The 16,451-nt window shown below is 38.2% G+C and overlaps 1 protein-coding gene across 1 annotated transcript in view; it reads right to left on the reverse strand.

Moving 5' to 3' along the window:
* The window catches only part of PRKN (parkin RBR E3 ubiquitin protein ligase), a 1,299,642-nt gene that overhangs the window by 1,086,321 nt on the left and 196,870 nt on the right, over positions 1–16,451 (reverse strand). The gene's annotated exons all lie outside the window — the stretch shown is intronic.

The following is a 16,451-nucleotide window of genomic DNA, read 5'->3' on the forward strand; positions in this document are numbered from 1 at the left end:
GGTGGCTCAGTGGTTGAGCATCTGCCTTTGGCTCAGTCGTGATCCCAGGTCCTGGGATTGAGTCCTGCATCGGGCTCCCCACAGGAAGTCTCTTTCTCCCTTTGCCTATGTCTCTGCCTCTCTCTCTGTGTCTCTCATGAATAAATAAATAAAATCTTAAAAAAAAAAGAACAAAGAAAGGGAGATTGGGCACATAGCAGAGTCCCCACAGGCAGCAGGGCACACACCAGCACAACTGTCTACTTGGTACTCTGTCACTGCTTCTCATGCTGCTTCCACACTTTCTCACTAATTCCTTTTCTTTACCAGGGAAATGAGCACACATTTGTGTGAAATGAAAAAACAAACAAAAATAACTAAATGAATTTACACAAAAATTTTCACTGACTTAAAATTCTTAGGATCCATGGTTCCCAGATTTTGGAATTTCATGAAGCAGAAAATGAAAAGGAAAGTGGTGAGTTCAACACAGGATCATGACATATTCTTTCAAGCATAAACATTAAAAACAAAAACAAAATCTCAGCCAAGCAACCCAGATTCTATCAGCAAAACTGATTTATAAAATAATAGCTTTTTAACACTTAATAGTTTTACCTAGGTAATCTTGCAGGACATAAGTACAGACATTACCCATCATTTCCTTTTCTCATTTTAAGGCAGAGGATAAATACTCGGTGACACGGTCTGGAATCAGCACTCTTCAGTAGCTCATATAACCAAACAAATCCCAGATTTCCAAAGTTTAAGTATTTCAAAACTCACAATATCTCTGATGAACATACATGTAAAATATTAAACAAAATCCAATAATATGTTAAAAATATCTTTCATCATAATCAAGTGGGATTTATGGGATTTATTCCTAGGATGCAAGTGGTTTAATAGTTATGGTTCAATAGTCTCAAATCAATCAACATAATACATTACATCAACAAGAGAAAGGATAAAAACCACATGATCATTTTAATAGGTTCAAAAAAAAAAAGCATTTGACAAAGTACAACACCCACCATTCATGATATAAACCCTTCACAAAGAAGATTTAGAGGGAACATACCTCAACATAATAAAGGCCATTTAATATCATCTTCAATGAGGAAAAACTGAGAGCTTTTACACTAAGTTCAGAAACAAGATAAGGTTGTCCATTCTCACCTCTTTTATTCAACATAGTACTGGAAATCCTAGCTATTGCAATAAAAAAAACACAAAGAAATAAAAGGCATCCAAATCAGTAAAGAAGTAGTAAAACTTTCACTATTTGCAGATGATATGATACTCTATATAGAAAACCTGAAATACTATATAAAAAAAACACAAAAAAAAACTATTAGAACTGATAAATTAATTTAATAACTTAAAAGTCACAGGATATAAAATCAACGTATAGAAATCCATTTCACTTACATACACTAATAATAAAGTAGCAGAAAGAGAAATTAGCAGACAGTCCCATTTACAACTGCAGTAGAAATAATAAGATATCTAGGAATAATCTTAACTAAGGAGATAAAAGACTTATACTCTGAAAACTATAAAATATTGATGAAAGAAATTGAAAACAATACAAAGCAATGGAAAGACATTCAATGCTCAGGATTAGAGAAACAAATACTGTTAAAATGTCCATACTACCCAAAACAATCTACAGATTTAATGTAATCCTTATCAAAATACCAACAGCATTTTTTCATGGAACTAGAACAGCCTTAGAACTTGTGTGGAACTACAAAAGACCCTGAATAGCCAAAACAATCCTGAAAAAGAAGAATAAAGCTGGGGGTATAACATCCCAGTTATCAAGATACACTACAAAGCCAAGGTAATCAAAACAGTACTGGCACAAAAATAGATACATAGATCAGTAGAATAAAGAGCCTAGAAATAAACTCACAATTGTATGGTCAATTAATCTTCAACAAAGGAGGCAAGGGCATGCAATGAGGAAAAGACTCTTCAACAAATTATTGGGAAAACTGGACAGGTACATGCAGAAGAATGAAACTGGATCATTTTTCTTATACCATACATAAAAATAATCTCAAAATGGCATAAGGACCCACATGTGAGACCTGAAACCATAAAAGTCCTAGAAGAGACCACAGGCACTAGAAATCTCTCGGACGCTGGCCATATGAACATTTTTCTAATTATGTCTCCAAAGGCAGGGAAGTAAAAGCAAAAATAGACTATTGGGACTATATCAAAATAAAAAGCTTCTGTATAGCAAAGGAAATAATCAACAAAACTAAAAGGCAACCTACTGAATGGGAAAAGATATTTGCAAATGACATAGCTGATTAACGGTGAGTTTCTAAAATACAGAATATAGAAAAAATGTATGGAACATCTAAAATCAAATAATCCAATTTGAAAATGGGAAGAGGACATGAACAGACATTTCTCCAAAGAAAACATAATAAAAAAAAAAAAGAAGACATAATAGATGGCCAATGGACACATGAAAAGAAGCTCAACATCACTCATCATCAGGGAAATGCAAATAAAAATCACTATATTGTACACCTAAAACTAATATAACACTGCATGTTAGTTATACTAGAATGAATGAATGAATGAATGAATAAATAAAATAGAAATATCAGAGATAAATGTGGAGATTCCCATTGGTTTTAATAATTGCTGCTTATATAATGAAGAATTCCTGTTAATTTTAGCTAAATATTTCTGATGTGCCTTTATTCTTTGTGTTTTTTTAAAGGTCTTATATATTTGCGGGGGAGGGGAGAGCAGAGGGAGAGAATCTTCAAGCAGACTATCTGCTGTGCAGGGAGCCTGATGTAGGGTTGGATTCCATGACCCTGAGATCATTACCTGAGTCGAAATTAAGAGTAGGTGCTTAACTGACTGAGTCATTCAGAGGCCCCATCACTGTCTTATTAAAACCAATGAGAATCTCCAGGTATGCATGTTTTGCATCAAATTCAAGAAACACCCCTGTGCCCTATTTGGAATTTCCATCCTTACCCACATTTGTCCCAGGGAAATGAAATTACTGAAAAGCAAGTGCCAACAGTAGGGGTGGATGGGCTCCCTGAACCATTCTTCCCTGGAGAGCTTGCTTACAACCACTAAGTATGGGCCATCTTCCACTCCAGTCCACATACTAGTAAATCATCAGAGCTCAGGCTATCTTTATTACTCCTTTCCTCCTTTTTACAAATATTTACTCACAAACGATCCAGTGTAATATTCAAAAGCATGAGCTGTGGACCTAGACAGTCACCATGAATGCTAGTCCTGCCATTTATTACATCTGTCACCCTGGACAGGTGACTACCTCTCTAAGCCTCGTCTTCCTCCTCTAGAAGCAGGAACAATAACACCTGGCATGTAAGGTTGTTATGGGCTCCCATAACATCCCTAGGTATTGTGAATTACTGAGCAATGAAAAAGGCCTGCTCTGACGATGCTGACATTCTAATAGAAAAGACAGGTATTAAATAATCATGCAAACTGAAAAGTGATATATGATAATAAGAGGTAGGTGAAGGGCCTATTGAAGTCTGTGGTGTTTTACCAACCTACAGGGGTGTGTTCATGACTCAACCCTCTCTGAGATCTGAAGCAGTAGGAGCTAAGAAAAAAGGCAAAGAAGGAAAGGAAAAGAGTTCCAGGGTGAAAAGAAACACCCTTTCTCTCTTTTTTTTTCTTCCCTGTATTATAAATGTCAACTATTCTAAACAAGGCAATATCTTCAAGAACAGCCTAGGAATCTATGCATTGGTATAAGCCTTAAACAAAGTTAGAATTTACTCCAATGCACATAAATCCCATTAATCTCCATGAAATAATCAATGATAGTGTTATATTCTAGAATCCTCCTGCTGGCATTCCTCCAAAGCCACAGAAGAGCTGAAACAGCACTCATTCAGCTCATCTCATAGAAGAATACTTATTTTCTAAAGTGCACCAAGTAAGACATTAGAAAGGCATTCAGTACAGAATATTAAAACTCAATATTTTTCAGCTGCTGCATTGAGGAAAGATAGACAATTTATCCTATAGAAAAACTGTGAGTTTGGACTAGATCAGTTTTTAATCCATGGCTGATGAATCAATATTTGCTTTGAGTCCATATTTTTAGGCAAAGCCATATTTTGTCCTACAGGATGGCCTAACTCATGAAATAAACATGTCAAGCCCCAAATATCAAAGGACCCGTAAGTATGTCTGGAGCAGCGATCTTGGAATTACTTCCCCAGCCTCTGTCGGTCCCTATTTGCAGGAAAACGATTTCCAATTTGCCCTGTGCTGTGGACCCTTGTGGCAGCTCAGGTGTCATAGCTCATGTTGCATGTGCCCACTGCACCACTCCAAATGCCACAAGCTGGCTGCCTCCACTTCCTGACAAGCAACTGTCTCTCTGCCTTCAGTAACTCTTCTCCATATTTGAGAGCCATGGCCTGTCCTCAGGCACCGCCTTTAAGTCCTTGGAGCAAATTTCCAAGTTTATAATTGAAATAAACAATAAAAGCAATAAAATACTGCCATGAAAACAGATGCAAATAATTTTATACACCTAAACAGTTCCATATCATTCTTTTATAAATGGAGATGACTATCTTTGTCACCATGACAGTACTCACCAGGCTCCCTGCAGAATGCTGGTACCTATGTTTGTCCCGGGGGGGGGTAATAATACTGTATAGTATATCTTACATGTGGGAAAAAAAAAGAGTGAGAAAGAGAAAGAGAAAGAGAGAGAAAGAGAGGAAGAAATAATGTTGATTTCATAGAAACAGAGTAGAGGTGATAGCCAGGGGCCAGGACCAGGGGAAAAATAGGAAGATTGTAGAGATACAGGTCAAAAGGTTAAAACTTTCAATTGTAACTAGTTCTGAGGACCTAATGTACAGCATGGTGACCATGGTTAATTACACAGTATTGTATGCTTGAAAGTTGCTAATAGTAGATATTAAATGTTCTCACCACCCCCACACACAGAGTGAACACTTGAGGTGTGGATGTGTTAATGATTCTGATCTTGGTAATCACACCACAATACACATGTATATTGTATCAGCATAGTGTTCACTTTATTTTTTTAAAGATTTACTTATTTATTTTGGGGGGAGGGAGCAGAGGGAGAGGGAGGGAGAAAATCTCAAGGAGACTCCCAGATAAGTGTGGAGCCCGATGCAGGGCTCCATCCTATGACCCTGAGATCATGCCCTTGGCCAAAACCAAGAGTCAGACACTTAACTGACTGAGCAACCCAAGCGCCCCAGCACTGTGTACACTTAAAACACACAGTTGTCAGTTTTTCCTCAATAAAGACTTTTTTTTTAATACAAGAAAAGAGGAAGAGGAAAGGATAAGAAATAGTGCACGCGGAGCCTCTACACCTTAGTACTTTCTAGATGATTCCTTGTGATGAGCAAGAAATTAATGTGCTTTTGTTTTTAAAGTGTACTGCTTTATGACATATTAAGCAAAATGTATTACTCCCAAACTACCAGGGAAAGAAAGGAAAGCAACTAACGTTAAGCTTCATAGAGAAAACAGACACCTCGCTAGATGTTGTAGCTTTGTTTTGATATCTGAGAGATCATAAATATAGTTATCTATATTTTTCCTAGTCAGTGCAATAAAAAATGCTACTGACTAATAACTCAGAGCACCAAGATGGCAGCCATGAATTCCAGAACCCAGGCCTTTGTATTTCACATTTTTCTGTAACCCCTGAAAATCTCCAGAGATATTCCACTCTTTTTTCTTTAACCAAACAATGCTAACTTAATCATTCTCTGATGTTTCTAATGAGATTCTAAAATGACAGATGAAACCAAAAAGGAAAGTAGTCTACAATCACTGGAAAAAAAATGAAGCAATGATCCTATTTTGTGAAAGTCAACTTTCACTTATCCGTTCTCTCCCTCCCTACCAACCTCAAGTGCAAGAGCACAGGATTCAATGAAAGCCTTCAGAGTTCTATTCAAGCCCTAAAATTGCCCTCACATTTAAAAGGTCCCAAAGGACAACACCTGGGGCCACTTTAATGAAGACTATAAACAACAAATTGCTTGGCATAAGAAGCATTTCATGCACACACTAAGGAAAACCTGATGCCCAAGAGTTTTGTGCCATGATGTCAGCCTACGACCTTGGCCACCTCACTCTGGCCATGGGTACAGCAGCCAGTCCCACAGCTGCCACCCCAGAGCATCACTCACCATGGCTTCCTTCCTCTCCATGGACCCTCATATGCTTCCAGTTCCTGTGATGTTCATGGGGACCCACTCGGCCATGTGGCACACACACAAGCCTAGACGGGCAGGCAGTGTCCCCGACTGGGAGAATGGGAACCTGTGTCTCAGGGAGACACATCTCAGGTACACTTGGTCCACTCATGACCATCCTCACAGTGGGTTAGGGTCAGGATGGAGGGATGAACTGACTTGCCCCCCTTCCCCAAGTCACTCTCCCAGCAGCTGCTCCTGCCCTGGGAGTATCTGCCAAGGTAAAACATCTGCAAGGAAGCCTTGGCTCTGCTTTTTGGGCAGAATCCAGCCTGAGAAAAAAAACATTAAAACAAAAAGGGGTGTAGAAGATAAATCCTGCAAGACCTCATCTGTTCAGATAGAGGGCATGCTTTGAATCTAATCATTTACCCTACACTTTCTACCCTTTCAGGTGATTCTTGCCACTATATCCCCAAAGACTCATCTTTTATCATTTCGGTCACTTCAGCTTCTGGTCTTTGTTAGTTCAGGCAGTTATAAGAGGTTCCGGAAGCACAGATGAGAACAGGAGAATGACAGACAGCAGACAGGGGCCACGGGATAGAGTTCTGAAGGCCTGAGGCAGGGGGATAGTGGGAGAAGCAGCACCGTCATTTCCTCTGTAAGACATGACAGCAAAAGTCATGCTTTGAAATCTAGATGATCCAGAGACAGATCTTGGCAAGGCATTTATTCCGTGGCTTTTGGCAAATAGCTGACCACCCCATAGGCTTTTATCCAGAGCAGTTTCTCCATACCAGTTTGTTTCCCAGAACATAAGTTGTGACAACTCGATACTTTTGTTCAGAAGTGTTCTAGTAACTAACATGTTATCAAGTGGACAAGCAGCCAAACACTCCAGTCCCTGGATCCTTTCTCCTTGGCTCATCCAAGAAGCAGAGAATAGCTCAGCCAGCATGAGGTTTCCAAAGGTCACTGCAGGCCTAGCTCAGGAGTGGAGCCTCCAGAAACCCAACTTGGAACATGCTGAGCCCCACCTCTCCTCTCCAGTGTCCCTTCTCTGGGCTGAGGCTCTTTATTGGAAGGGAGAGATGTTCTCTGCAGACATCACACATACTTTGGAAGTCAGAAAGCAAAACATGTTGCCACCAAATACAATTACTTTGAATTTTCTTGTCCTCCACCCATACCCCTGGGAAGGGAATGGGGTTACCAGGAGAAATGAATTGTCCTCTTCCAAGTTTTGTTGTTTTTATGCGTCCTATCACTGACCCCTCTTGCTCAGCCAGCTGTGTCAGGTGCTATCAATGATATGCTTCTCTCCAGCCAGCTGCTACTTGGAACCACCAACGCTTTCTGTAGAGAGAGAGAGGGGCAATTTGCAATGGAAAGCAGAGGATGTGTGAAGAGGGAGGGTCAAAGATGACGGTCTTTCCCAACAACTGAAAGTTGAAGAAAGTAAAACATCTGCCAGATTTGTAGGGAGAAAAGAATACAGTAAACTTGGAGAAAACTTTTCAGATGGACTTGGTTATGAGAAGAAAGAAAATCAGGCAGGGATGTGCCAAGGGCATTTAGAAATGACATGAGTAGTACTTAATTCCACAAATAGGTATCAGGTGACTATAAGGAACTCAGAAGAGGTCTGTATTTTAGATATGAAAAGGTTTATCTCTTGGGTCGAAGAAACTGCATATATCAAAGAGAAGTAAGAATAATCAGCTTACAACTAAGAAGACAGACTCTGAGGAATATTATGAGATAAACAGGGAATACTGAAAGTCATTTTGAATTTGAAATGTGAGCTACTGATAAGTAAATAATGAGAGAATTACCTCAGTTCACCTTCTGGTTTAAGAGTCCACGCATGAGGCCCCCTTTCCTTCAGTAATCAAACTGTGGTATCACACCATGTCCAGAGTACCCACTGACTACACCACACCACCTAAGCCAGGGAGCACCATGAAAAATGAGGAAGGAGGGCTTCTTGACCTCTCTGCAGCTTGTCTCACTCAAGGTCTCTGGGAAAATCACTTCACCTCTTGCCTCTGTCTATCTGGACTGTATAAGAGAATACCACAGAGCAAGAGTACTTGTATTTCTGTTCTGGCGGCTGGAAGACCACAATCGAGGCACCAGGAAATTTGGTATCTGGTGAGCCCCTGCTCCCTGGTTAATAGCTGGCCTTCATCTGGCTGTGCCCTCCTGAGGCAGAAGGGATGAAGGAGCTCTCTGGGGTCTCTTCTGTAAAGTATGAAGAGCTCTGCTCTCGTGACCTAATCACTTCCCAAAATGATTCTCCTCCTTTCACTTCTGAATACCATCCCATGGTGGTTAAGATTATAAATTGTTGGGGAGACACAAACATTCAGTCTATAGTATGTTTTCGATGTTGACTAGACTTTCACACTTGTGATGAGGGAGAAGATGCCACAAAGTCTGTGGTCACTTTCACTCTGAAATGTGGCCAATGAAATGGATGATGAACTGCCCACATTTAAAGACTTCCTATTAAACTCTTCTTAGTTTTGGAGATTGTATACAAATGGTGGGTTGTAGGACACCAAGCCAGAATTCCATTCCCCAATGTCTCCAGTTGCGGTAGGTCACTGATTGGTTCTTAAGTGGGAGGGAAGCAGTAGTCACATTGTTGCTCATCCACCAGCTCCTGTCATTGGCATGAGGCATCAGGTAGGTCTGCAACTGCTCCACCTTCCCCTGGTCCTTCTTCAGCATCTCTGACTCCTGAGCCAGGTATGTTTACTCAGCTCTTCAATGGAGGGGGCTTCTGCAGGACCCTTGACAACATCAAGATCATAAGAATGATAAGGGTTCCAGTATCATGTTTGTGCTTTCCAGCTCATCCTTGCTCTCTCCCAGGTTATTTGCATCTCCTTCCCCAGCACTTGCCCAGTGAACTCAGAGCTGCAGCATGGCATATAAGGACAATGGCCTTACAGAGACTGTCCAGCTCCCTAAGGTCACATCCCTGTAACAGATCAGTGTGAGTGTGTATCTCCAAACACACACAGATCAGAGTCTCAGATCTACCATTTATTAGCTAAATGACCTTGGGCAAGTGACTTAACCTTTCCTAAACTTCTTAAATAGAGCTTATAATTGTGGCCACATCATAGGATCACAAATGAGATAGTGAATGTGAAGTTGGCACAAAATGCCCAATAAATATTTTATTATCAATTAATTTAAAATCCCAATTATACTGCAGAGGAAATCCTTTCATGATTTGATTGCTATAGATTAAGAGAAGTATGCAACATGCTCCTGCCCTATAAGAGACCGAGCTAATAGGGCTTTGGCTCTACTGAAAAACCCAAGAGCACACCATCCTGTTTTTATGAGAGAACAGAACAGAGTAGCTAACATAGGTAAGCACTGATTTCTACTTCCAAAGAAATGATGGCAAAGCCAGAAAGAACTGATTACATTGAGATATCTGAAAGGCATTTAATGAAGATAAATTTTAATGAAGGAGTCTGATATCTATATTAAAAGATAGTTAATTGTAAAATATCATACAATGGGGCTGTTCTGGTGAATGGAATACTCTGGTTGAAAGTCTAAGGAAATGATCTTTCCTTTTTCAGCTCTTAATAATGATAAAAAACACAATTCGAAGAACTATTTGAGATGGACTTAAATATAAAAACTACTTCTTACTTATCTACATCATTTATACCCTATCTTGTTCCAGGAAGATCCAAGTATATGAAATTTTTTTCTTCAGTGAATTAGGATTTAAGCCCATCAAGGAATCTCAGTATTTTTGATATGTAAGGTAGCTTTCCATCTTTATTTCACTTTCTCACATTTAAAAATGACGCTGAACAGCTGTCTTCCCATGGTTACACAGTGAGCCAGTAAAGCATAGGGCGGGGGTAGAGGGCTGTACGTCAAGGGGCCAGGGAACCAGTCTTCACTATACTATGACTTCCAAACTGAAGCTCACATCCCTGACTGACCTCAGCTTGTTTCTTAATGCCAACCACCTTCAGACATACACACTTCAATCAAATATCAGAGCCACATACCTTTCCCAAAGTCTCTGCCAAAGTCACATTTCTCACAGCCAAGTTTAAAACACTAGTGCCAAGATTTCTTCTCTCCTTTATAACCTATATTTACAGTTACTCACCAATTCCAGCAGGTCCTAAGAACTATGTCCACTATGCGGCTGCCCTCCTGAGGTTCTCACTGTCCCTCTCCTGGATACCTGCTCTGCCCTTAGGTGGTCCCATTATTCCTGCCCTTCCTTCCACACATTCACATACTGCTAACTCCCACCCCAATTTCCTCCTCCGTAACTATGATGATGCCATCTTTTTACAGAAACTTTTAATTCCTATACTAGGAACTATATTATATCCTAGTTCTTGGATATAATATAAACACTACCAATTGAGACAAAATATTTCAACTAAAACCACTTTTGGGTCCTAAAGCCACCACCCAGTTTGGATGGCCGCCATGGCTGGAAGACATCATAAATAGAATGCTTAACTGTTCAAATTTAGACAGATGTTAGTTTGAATTTTGGCTGTGCCATTGAATAACTATGTGACCTCACTCAACTTTATTTTCCTGATATGACAAACTAGGTTAATTTAGTGCCTCATAAAGTTATTACAATTAAATGACATAATTCATGTGAAATGCTTAGCAGGAGAAATGCTGAGTAAATGGCAGCTGCTATGAAAATCAAGAACAGCTCCTTTGGGCTACATCTTCCCTGCCCCCTCACATGGAGCTGAGGATGGCTCCCATGGAAGGAAGGTCAGCACTTTGGCATCAGTGATGCTACAGGCCCAGGGAACTGCATCAACACACTTCCAAATCTGGACATAACCTGAATATGCATTTCAAACCTACCTCTCATATCAATTTATTTTGTCTGGGAAAAAAAATGCAAGAGACACATCCTGGTTAATTAGGGGTACTACTTACTTAGACTAGAGTTAATCAGGTTCTTAATTCCTATGATCTTTCCAAAGGATTAATAATAATAAACATGAAATAGGTATAAATTAAGGAGTTTTCTTAAAACACCCTTAATTGGTTCAAATTCTCTTAATGTGGGTGAAGGCCCCTTAAAAAAATTTAGGTCTCAACAGTATAGATTAAAATGATAAATTGTAGAGAATTCTGCTGGTGGAAAAGTAAATTTATACTTGCTTGCATGAGTAACTTCTACATTCTTTGTAATGGATTTTACATAATAGGAGCATGTATTTTGTGACAATAATAGGCCCACTCAAGCAGCTGGATATATAGCTAACTCTTTATCACTGTCAGGGTTGAAATAAAACTTGGTTTACTTCTTATATGGAAAAAAGTCCTGCCTTTCCAAAATACCAAATACATAAACTTAGATTCATTTAGAATAGTTTACTTCTCCAGTAGACAATAGATGTCTCATATACAATAAATCTCTGCAGACATGCAGACACACACACACACACACACACAGAAAAGAATCAGGCACACAAAGGTTCAAATGCTAGCTTGGCTCAATGATCTGGTATATTACTTTCACTTCAGCCTCAGGTTTTCTTTTCAAAATAGAAATAATATCTATCTGATAAGATCATCATGAAGATTAAATTAAATATTATATCTAAAAGTGACTCAGGGCACCTGGGTGGCTCAGTCTGTTAAGGGTTCAACTCTTGTTCTCAGCTAAGTCTTGACATTAGGATTCTGAGTTCAAGCCCCATGTTGGGCTCCATGCTGGGCATGGAGCCTACTTAAAAAATAAATAAGTAAGTAAATGAATGAATGAATGAATAAATAAATAAAGTGCCCCATATGTAGAATGTGTGGCACTATGGAAGCAATTGATACATTGTAGCTATAATGGTATATATGAAAGATTAAAGAATATTAATCTCTTTCATGTGTATTCCTTCAAAGCTATACTTTTATGATAACTATATTTAAAGCTCTATCTGTTGCTATCTTGGTTTTACTGTAAAATCATCTTATAATGAAGACCTTGATATTTTTCTAAACCTCCTGTAGATGGAAGGAATCCAATAGGAAATATCCAGTATGTATAAGTATACATATTTTATATGTAACAGTGTGTTTCTAGATTGATTTTATTAGTGTTATAATGGCTGACTTGGAAAAATTTCCAAAGTATCCTTGCATTTCCTTTAACTCAATTAATGTATCAGCTCTGAGGCAAATGGAGATTACAATTATACACTGCGACATTACCATTAACTTCCCTTTATGCTCATGTAATCTGACTACAATAAATGTTGCAATACTGTTACCTAATACATAGTAGATACTCAATAAATATTCAATAAAGGTAAATTTGGAAAGTTACCAAAGAGAAAAAAATTTATTTTAGACTATACTTCCAGAAATAGGTAAAAGAGTGAAAGATGACACAGAGTTTCAGGTGTAGGAAATCTAAAAAACATAATCCTCCAGGCTCTCCGTTGTCAGAGTGTGAGTACAAAAATAGTGCTTATGACTTTTGATATTAGCAAATTGGCTCACAATTTTTCAGAAAGAACTGTGGTTCGGCACTGTCACACTCCAATGGCCTTGACACTGTAGTTTCACTAATACACAACGCTTGCGACCATTTTGTAGAGCAGGCTATTCTGTGAAGCGTAGGGATGCTGTAAACACATCAGTTACACCGTGGATAAGGTTTTCCAATGTTTAGCCTTCTTTTAGCTAATTGAATTTGTATGACTCCATTTCTTACAAACCATGTAAATTCCACAATCTAAAAACCATATTCAAATGTTTATCATAGTCCATCATTTGTAAGCAAACCATAAAAAGAATATGTATATTCTTTTATGTTGCATCCTAGGATCCTTTAAATCAGTTGTGATCACTTTTTTTGAACCCTTGTAGCATGGGATTTGTGCTTCCTGACACTTACTCAACTCTACCTAGCATTCTGAACAGCTATATATGGTTGCTTGCGTGCACATCACATCCTCAGGCCTTGCCCTATAAGTTGTAAGCTCCCTGAAGATGGAATTTTGTGCTCTCCTTCCTGGGGCAAGTGGCGCTCAACACGTGCTGTCTGTTCTGTGTACCTATCTTTTTAGCACAATCTTTCTAAAACAGTTCACAGCTACTGCCTTTAAATGACTGAATCCGGAAATAAGTGCCAAGAAGTCCAACAGATATCCATGAAAGTACTGCAGAAAATGACATGTAATATGAATACAAGAAATAAATGACATTATTTTGTAAAAGAAAAATAATGTTTACAAAGGCTGGGTTATTTTTTACAACAGTAACCTTTAACTGCTATGGTTTGATTTATCACCATCCATCATGCACAGGCATGCTACTACTTACAATGCTCACTGCCTAGGTAGGACTGAAAAAATAACTGTGCTCATTCATTTATTCACTCACTCACTTATTAAATAAATATCTTAATCATTTCAACAGTTTATATTTATTATTGCCATAGAGAAATCTGACTTGAATGTACTCAACTTAAAATACTTCAATGGCTACTTAGTGTCCCTGGAGATAAGTGTTGCCTTGGTACATGTGCCCCTCTATGACCTGGCCTCTCCCTGTCTTCCAGGCTCATTCCACTCTCCCCCTGCTTACACCCCCTATTCGTCACACTGGTTCACCCGCTACATGCCTCTGTGGGTCTTTTATCTGTAGGGAAGATTCCCCTCCTCTGTCCTAATGCCTGTGTAACCTTAATGACTTAACTGAAGGCACTCCTTACCCTGGGAAGTCCTCTATATTATCACATGTTGTAAGTTACACTCCAGGTGAGCTTTTCCTCCCACGGATACCCTTAGCATTCTGGGCTTGTCTTTTGTTATATTATTTATCACATCCCTTCCAATCTGTGTCTTTCTCTCTCTTGTGCCCGAGACTGTGACCGGCAGTATGATAGAGGGCTTAGCAAATGCTTGACAAAGAGTAGGCCCTCAATACATGTTTACTGATGTTTATTGATGTAATTCATGTTATTAATTTTGAAAAAAAAAATGTAAAGACTGGGGCAACCATGACAAAGAGAAGAGACAACTCGAATTCAAGAGACTCAGATCCTGTTATCAATATTGAAAGACCTCTGGAAAACTATTTAATCTTTTCTGGAACTCTTGGAGTAAGCCAAGGTAGTCTCCAAAGTTCTCCTTAGGTCCATGGCTGTGTGACATCTAAAAATGATGAAGTTCTAGTGGCCTCTAGCTTAGGGGAATAGCCGGCAACTTAAAAGAAGATTATTTGTTTGCTTAAGGAGACATTCCCTGTCTTAATTCCAGATTGCTTATGACAGGTCTCTGATAAAATGTGTAAAGTATCAAATTCATCATCTTTTCCAAAAGATTTTAATCAAAATGAAATCTTACAAAAAAGATTGCCCTTGACAATATATCTATAAACAGTATCTTATTTTCTCTCCCAGTTAAAGATGTTACCTAGTACGAGGCTTTGCAACGCAATATCAAACCTATCCAGTGGTTCACATCCCTACTATTTGCAGAGAAGGGCAATGTTCGATTCCTGTCCTGCCCTCTTCACTTCAGATTTAGATCTCTTTCCTGTCAGACCAAACAGTTATCCATATGACACTTCTGGGTGTCAAGGGCTGCTAAACTCCATGTCTCAGAAAAGCATAAGGAATGAGTATTCTCAACAGATTCTCACATACTGTGAAATCTTAGCAATCTGAATTATTCAAAAAGAGTTACTGAATCAGTTCATAGTCTGTTTTCTTAAAATGGTCTAAAAGCTTTCAAACACAAAGAAGTAAATAAGGCATGCTAACAAGTACGTTTGCCATTGAAGTCTTGTCTTTTTCCTCATTAACCATTTGCAATTAATATACTGTCCATGTAATGTGAACATAACCAAAGTAAGGGCTTTCAAAGTACTTAAAAATTATGCTTCTCTGGATATAGTCAATATTGTTTTTTTAAAAAAATTGTTAATATCCTTACCTTACTTAGTAAAGGTTTTTAAAATACTTGTCCCTCAAGCTCCAAAGGGTAAATTCTGAATTAGTGGAGACTTAATTGGTGAGGTTTTAATGGAATAAAAAAAAATCTAACAGTACAACAGAACATTTCCATCTAACCCCTTCATTTCAAGTCAGACCTCATGAACTCAGCATCTTTAAACTTAACTAAGTCCTAAAATTCTTACCTTGTAAATTAGGAAATGTGTTTACATGGAAGTACAAGAGGGAAGACCCGTAGTACCATCTCAAAATGATGCCAGAATGCAGAACCAAGACTTATATTAATAAAATTGCTTGGGCACCAATTGTCTTGTCTGAGTGATACCCTTTAAAGATAAGAAATAACTGACATCTGGCACAGAGAATTCACCTGTAGGCATTGTAGATAAATGTTCCACAGCCCTCTCTAAGATCTACTTGTCTGAGGACTGGGATACCTGATATAGTGTTGGAAATAGAGGAAATATATTGTAAGCAAAAGAGGAGTAGAATAGTTTTAGAAATTATTCAATAGACCACCCAGCTGGAAAAAATGGTAAGGAGAGAGACCAGGGGGGAGAACGTGGCATTTTGTTTTTCAAGCAATAGATTAATAGGGTCCCTCAAAATATATTGATCATTGTCCAAATTAAGCAAACATCATCACTAGGATATGTGAGATAGTTGAAGCTGATGAACAATACCCTTTGAGATGAAGAAATCATGGGAGGGCTTCATTAAAGTACAGGTTTCCCAGGATGAAATATTCATATAACAGGTCTACAGAAAATTGTCATATCTAATATTTTTTCTTTTAGTTGAATACTTATAATTTAATTTTGGCACATTTATTTTCATTAATATTTCTGTCTAAAAATATAAATTAAATGTTTTAAATAAAATTTTAAAACTGACATCTAAGTAAAAATAATATACATTTTCAGTAAAGGGATGATCATAGAATTCTATAGAATTGGAAAATACATAGGTAATGATCAAATCTAATTATCTCAGTTGATAAATACACAAGATACCCAAGGGCTTAAATAATTATTCAGTTTTATCCACCCCGCTTATTTCTGGACTCTCAACCTGCTGCTCTTTCCAGAACGATACTCTGTTACATCATTTTATATTTATTTAAAAACTACATTTTAAAATTAAGGGGTCCTATATAGAGAAATACAGTTTTGTATATTATCTGTCTGGACAGAAATTTTTTTAAAATAATCTTTTATAATTTAACAGAAAATGTTCCTGAAATATAAAAA

Source organism: Canis aureus, chromosome 1 (assembly GCF_053574225.1).
Source record: "Canis aureus isolate CA01 chromosome 1, VMU_Caureus_v.1.0, whole genome shotgun sequence".
Classification (NCBI taxonomy): Eukaryota; Metazoa; Chordata; class Mammalia; order Carnivora; family Canidae; genus Canis; species Canis aureus.